The sequence below is a fragment of the Macrobrachium nipponense genome, chromosome 29 (genome assembly GCF_015104395.2).
Source record: "Macrobrachium nipponense isolate FS-2020 chromosome 29, ASM1510439v2, whole genome shotgun sequence".
In the NCBI taxonomy this organism is placed as follows: domain Eukaryota; kingdom Metazoa; phylum Arthropoda; class Malacostraca; order Decapoda; family Palaemonidae; genus Macrobrachium; species Macrobrachium nipponense.
In genome coordinates, this window is record NC_061092.1 from 74,852,141 (window position 1) to 74,858,079 (window position 5,939).

Below are 5,939 nucleotides of genomic sequence, written 5' to 3' on the forward strand. Positions count from 1 at the left end.
GCTATCTATGTGTATTCTTAGAATTTCTACCAACTAAATGTCCCTCACTCTTTCAAATGCATTTTCATAATCTATAAAACACATACATCTTTCTGAACTTCTATTGCTCTTTCTGTTAATATTCGCATGATGAAATTGCGTTTCTTGTTCCTTTCCCCTTTATAAATCCGGGTTGCTCCTCTGCAATTTCTGGCTTTTGTGATCTTTTTAAAGTTGGATGTCCTTGCTAATCTATGTGTATTCTTAGAATTTCTACCAACTAAATGTCCCTCACTCTTTCAAATGCATTTTCATAATCTATAAAACACATATACATCTTTCTGAACTTCTATTGCTCTTTCTGTTAATATTCGCATGATGAAATTGCGTTTCTTGTTCCTTTCCCCTTTATAAATCCGGGTTGCTCCTCTGCAATTTCTGGCTTTAATGTTCTTTTTATTCTGTCTATGAAGATGGATTTGTAGTACATCTCTTTTGGCATTAACGTAGGTATATCATATATCTTCCCGGCCAACTATGCAATTAAAGTACATACACTGGACCTGCATTGCATGGGAATACATAGGTACCTGTTGTGTCTGTATCGTCTGTGTAACGATTTGCATCATGAAAGATAAAGGCTTCAGAGGACAGATAGGGCCAATTATTAAAGCAAATCAGAAAAAGGTAAATAAGACTAGTGCAGTTATAACTTATCAGTATACTATAAGTTTTAGCAAGGTGAAGATAGGAAAACTGTGAGCAAGAATTAGCAATGCTATTGTGGCGAAAAAGATGGACTTATAATGGACTGTATGATATGCTTAACGTTGTTACTTGGTCAAAAACCGCTAAAAGCCTTACGTAACAACTCCACAAAACTCCCTTTGCGGTTTCTAAATTACGGGGAGATATCTCTCGACCCAATTCATTATTAACGAGGATAACACACCAATATCATTAATGAATAGTAGCACAATTAAGTACTTTCACTTACTGAGCAGTCCTAGTAGACATGAACTCAGATCATAAATCGCTACACGAGATACGACGAGAGGTACGTGCCTCTCTCTCTCTCTCTCTCTCTCTCTCTCTCTCTCTCTACCTCTCTCTCTCTCTCTCTCTCGTCTCCTCTCTCTCTCTCTCTCTCTCTCTCTCTCTCTCTCTCTCTCTCTCTAAATGTTGCGAGTGCTCACGGGTTGATTTTCAGACCTTAGAGGACCGCTGTGTTATCTCGTTTCTAAAACTTATTTGCATAACCTTAAAATATGAACACAATAAAGGTTTATCAGATCAATTCATATTCACCATCCACAAAACTGAAACATAGGAAAAATGAAATAAAATCGAGGGAAATAGAAACGCATTTGATAAATGTAAAATTAAAATTAATTTAATAACTAAAAGTTAAACATATCACAGAGTAATAACATATAAGTGACAAATGAAATTAATCACTCAAGGGGAATTGTAAATCAATGGCACTCAAATGAAACAATTTACGACAAAATTCAAAGAATCAGGGCAATCGCCCTTTCTAAATCCACACACACATCACTACACAACACTAGAAACAGGTCACCTCAAAAGTTGAGCCAAGAAGCTGTTCGTTCCGTCCTGCATTCGGGTTTTGTTGGGGAACAGAGAAGTTATTCAATTACCACGAACGTAGAACTGACGTACAAGGTTTTCATGAACATAAAAAACTTTACAATAATTATCAACTTCGTTGTCAAAAATAAATTCCAAGTATAATAGTGTGCAACTTCAACATATTTATTAAATGTAGTGAATTAATTGGTGGTGTGTGTCAATACAATTTTGGGCGATATCACGCCCATACGGTGTACTACGCACATATGCATACACACCCCTAGAGGGGCACGCAAAGGAGCGTTCAGATGGGCGAGCTACTACCCTTCTTTTCCCCTCCCGATCTTTTGACCTCTCCTAATGGCTTCTCTGGCGAGAGGCACAAACAGGACCCAACGACACCAACTCTTACTATACGTAATATGCGCAATACATTCACCAAGAACAATTTCATATATATAGAGACAAAGGAATTATCATAACTAAAACAGTAATTATACTTCGTTACTAAAATATCTACCGACGTTATGTCAAAAGACTTCGTCTTTGTGTAAAACTATCCTTTCGGTGCTAACCGCACCACAGATACTACGTACTAGAACATAGCAAAATCAGATAATATGATGTTAAGTGTCATTCTCGAATAGATGTGGTTCTTTCACTCTTATCATGTCATGCAATGTAGACGTACATATCTTTACAAAATATATGAGCATGCGAATGCATTTGGTTTTCACATGAATACAAATACAGTAACATAGTTCCTGTCTGTCGATTACCTGACAGACGGCATTACGCAGTTAAAATCAATCAATAATTTCTTATGAGACAGACACTAATAACGTTAATAAAAGAAAAATAGCATGGAAACAAGTGAATACACAAAAATATTAGAAAATAAAATCGTTGTGAGAGAAATTCCTCACAGCTATCCTTCATGTAGCTATATATATACCATGGGATTGATGAAACTCTAAGACAAGAAAGACATAAATGAGCTGCCTAAAGTAGACAACTCAATGGATGAGGAATAAACTATTCTGTCCGAAACATCAACTTGAGAGGTGGTGGAAATAGGCTTCTATACTCTCTATACTACGAGATAACCATAGGTCATTTTGAAATAAGGAAACCCCTTGGATGCAGCAAATAAAAAGTGTATCTGAAGAATTACTAAACATAAATTTATGTAAATTGAATCGATTTAAAGTAAATTAGTAGTTAAAAGAAATTATAAATACCAGGAACACAAAAGCATGTCAGAGATAAATGAATGACAACCATATAAAATCCATAGAAAATATAAAGAAAACTTAATGGAAGCAACCTGGTATGATAACCTGAAAAAATAGGATAAATGATAGGAATAGACTAGAAGAGGAATTTTTTGTTTAAATGTTTGCGCTGTGAAAAAAAAAACCTGAAAACTATAGTGACATTAGAAATGGCCATAGATTTGTGCAGTAGCTATATCGGGAACCTAAAGGTGAATTATTGATAATTTAAAAGACAAAACTTACGCACTACCATTTTCTATCCAACACCACGCGTAGGGTAGAAAATAGTTAATTCACCAAGAATGCTTCATTAGTAAAATTAACTAAAGTTTAATTTGAAATAATATAATTTAATTATACTTATTACATTTTTTATGAATGTAAAAGGTTTAAAGCGCAATTATTACCTAAAAATTGACTAAATAAAAAACCTAATCCTCTTGGGTAGAAAGCCACCGATTGACGAAATGTAAACAAACAAACTCTGTCGCCTGGAATCCCGTTGCAAAGGAGCTCGACTCATCAATCAATTGCGACCAGTAACACTGACTAAATGATCGAATTGAAGGTTAGCTGAGGTAAATCAATGATTGAGGGTGAATTCGTGAGTTAAAAAATTGAGTTGAATTGGACTTTTTAAAGTTAAATATGGTTGAATTAAATGAGGCATTTCCCAAGTCTCGAAGTCAGAGGTTATGATTGTCAGTTGCATTAGTAGGGTAAACAATCCCGGACGATCCATCATCATCACGCTGGACGGGTCTTATTCACTCGATATTTAATTGGTGAAACAAGAATACAATTACAACTCTAAGCATACCATTCAAAAGATTATAGGGTAAATCACCACGGCAGGCCAACCAGGCCACCTACAACCAACGCTTGCCACCCTCCGAAAAAGTACATTATAACGCGTCCTGACACCGGAGATGGGCATCAGTCGCGACTTGTTGTTGGTGAGAAACGGAGCTAAAGACCTCTACTCTCCTTTCGAAGTAAGTATTTTCTCCAAAGTTAGAAATTAAGGCCAAATTATAAGATTTAAACAGAGGGTACTGAAAATGGTGGCTACGGCAGTGGAAATCTCACCAAAACGCTTTAGAAATTTTTACTTACAACTAAAAATGTTTCGAAGATTGATGCCATCTCGATGTTTACGGAGTCGCGTTGTGTCAAACAATAAACTTTCCATTTCCTGTTGATAAATCCCACAAACCACTTGTATCCCCACAGACGCTGGGTCACTTTTCTATCACAACAAAATCGAAACAAACCGGTTTCATCAACCAACAAACAAGGTAGGAGTAAACAGCTGTTTTGGTTGAAGATGACGAGAAGCGTGCTCTTAGCTAATTTTTAAATAGGGTAAAATATCACAGCAGGCCAAGCAGGCCACCTACAATCAACGCTAGCCACCCTCCGAAAAAGTACATTATAACGCATCCTGACACCGGAGATGGGCATCAGTCGCGACTTCTTGTTGGTGAAAAACGGAGCTAAAGACCTCTACTCTCCTTTCGAAGTAAGTATTTTCTCCAAAGTTAGAAATTAAGGCCAAATTTTAAGATTTAAACAGAGGGTACTGAAAAGGGTGGCTACAGCAGTGGAAATCTCACCAAATCGCTTTAGAAAATTTTTACTTACAACTAAAAATGTTTTTTGAAGATTGACGCTATCTTGATGTTTACAGAGTCGCTTGTGTCAACAAACTTCCCATTTCATGTGCTAAATCTGCACACCACTTGTACCCATAGACGCTGGGGCACTTTCATCACAACAATCGTAAACCCACCTCTTACCAGCACTTATTCGTACTTATTCGCAGGGACTACGGCATTCTTTGCGGCGTTTTGCGCTCTTCAATTGTTTATCAGTGTTGTCAATTGGTATGTGTTTTACCCTCCAAACTAGGTATAAGACTTACACAAAACCGGGGAAATAAGTGAAATTAGCGTATCTATTTGTGTAGTATTATATACATATTAGAGCAATTTTTTATCATTTACTGCATTACTATGACAACTAGAATTCATCGAAACAGTTTGTAAATGCATCGCGTATGTGTGACGCTCCACTAGATTGGCAACGATGAGCCATTTTTCCTCACGTCGTCTGCTCGTAAGTATACATCCGAACATTTGTAATTTTGGGGGGTTAATTTGGTTGCAAAAAAGGGATAATGGACATGAATTAAATAAACATTTTGAAGTAGAGTTAAAATTGAAATATTGAGTAAAGTAAACCAATTAAGGGAATAAAGCTTTGCATCTCATAATCAGTGTTGTCGTCTGCTGCTCGTAACTTTGTTTATGGAGTGAGTGCTTAGGAAACACAAACAGCAATGTGGTTCGATGCACTGTGGAGTGAATTAAGACCAAAATGTGTATAATTACAATCAAATAAGCACTGTGGAGTTTTCAATTGTGATGGCAGTAAGGATAAAACCACTGATTACAAGGTAAGAATGAATTCAGTTCCAACCATAACCCCCGGGAATAACAAGTTTTCATACTTTCACTAATAGGTAGGCAACAAAATGTTTGTTTTATTGTGCTGATTACAACTGCAATCTTGAGTAAGATACAATAAACGTTCATCATACAGCACTAACATTGTTCAAATGAGTGCTGGGAAGGCTGGCTGGGGAAAGATGGTGGCCGTCACTGATGAGAACCGTCCATGCAAAACTTAGCCGCCATATTGGATTTCAAACTGCCTTGAAAACATATTTTACGAAGAGCTCACATGCTTATTTTAGTTCGTATGGGGCTTTCATATATCACAATATGTTGACGAAACTTCAGTCTTTTAAATGGTATGCTTAGAGTTGCAATTGTATTCATGTTTCACCAATTAAATATTGAGTGAATAAGACCCGTCCACCGTGATGAGGGTTGGCCTGTCGTGATATTCTACCCTAAATAGTAAAACATCAATATTTTACATATTTATGATGATTAATTTGAAAATATTCGTTATTGAAAAGTAACTCGACTCTGACTCAAATTTAAGTAATTATTTTTCTGAATTAGAACGTTCTTTTAAGTTCTGTATTATGACGTCACGACATCTTGACTTTCGTACCTATTG

At 36.3% G+C, this 5,939-nt stretch overlaps 1 protein-coding gene across 2 annotated transcripts in view; it reads left to right on the forward strand.

Annotated features, from left to right (window-relative positions):
• Positions 1-3,294: 3,294 nt before the first annotated feature.
• The window catches only part of LOC135206290 (zinc finger protein 501-like), a 116,632-nt gene continuing 113,987 nt past the window's right edge, over positions 3,295-5,939 (forward strand). The window contains exon 1 of one of the 2 annotated variants that reach the window (XM_064237712.1): positions 3,295-3,417. The gene's annotated coding sequence lies outside the window, so the exon portion shown is untranslated. Of the gene's footprint in view, positions 3,428-5,939 lie in introns of both variants that reach the window. The other variant, XM_064237710.1, reaches the window with a different exon arrangement.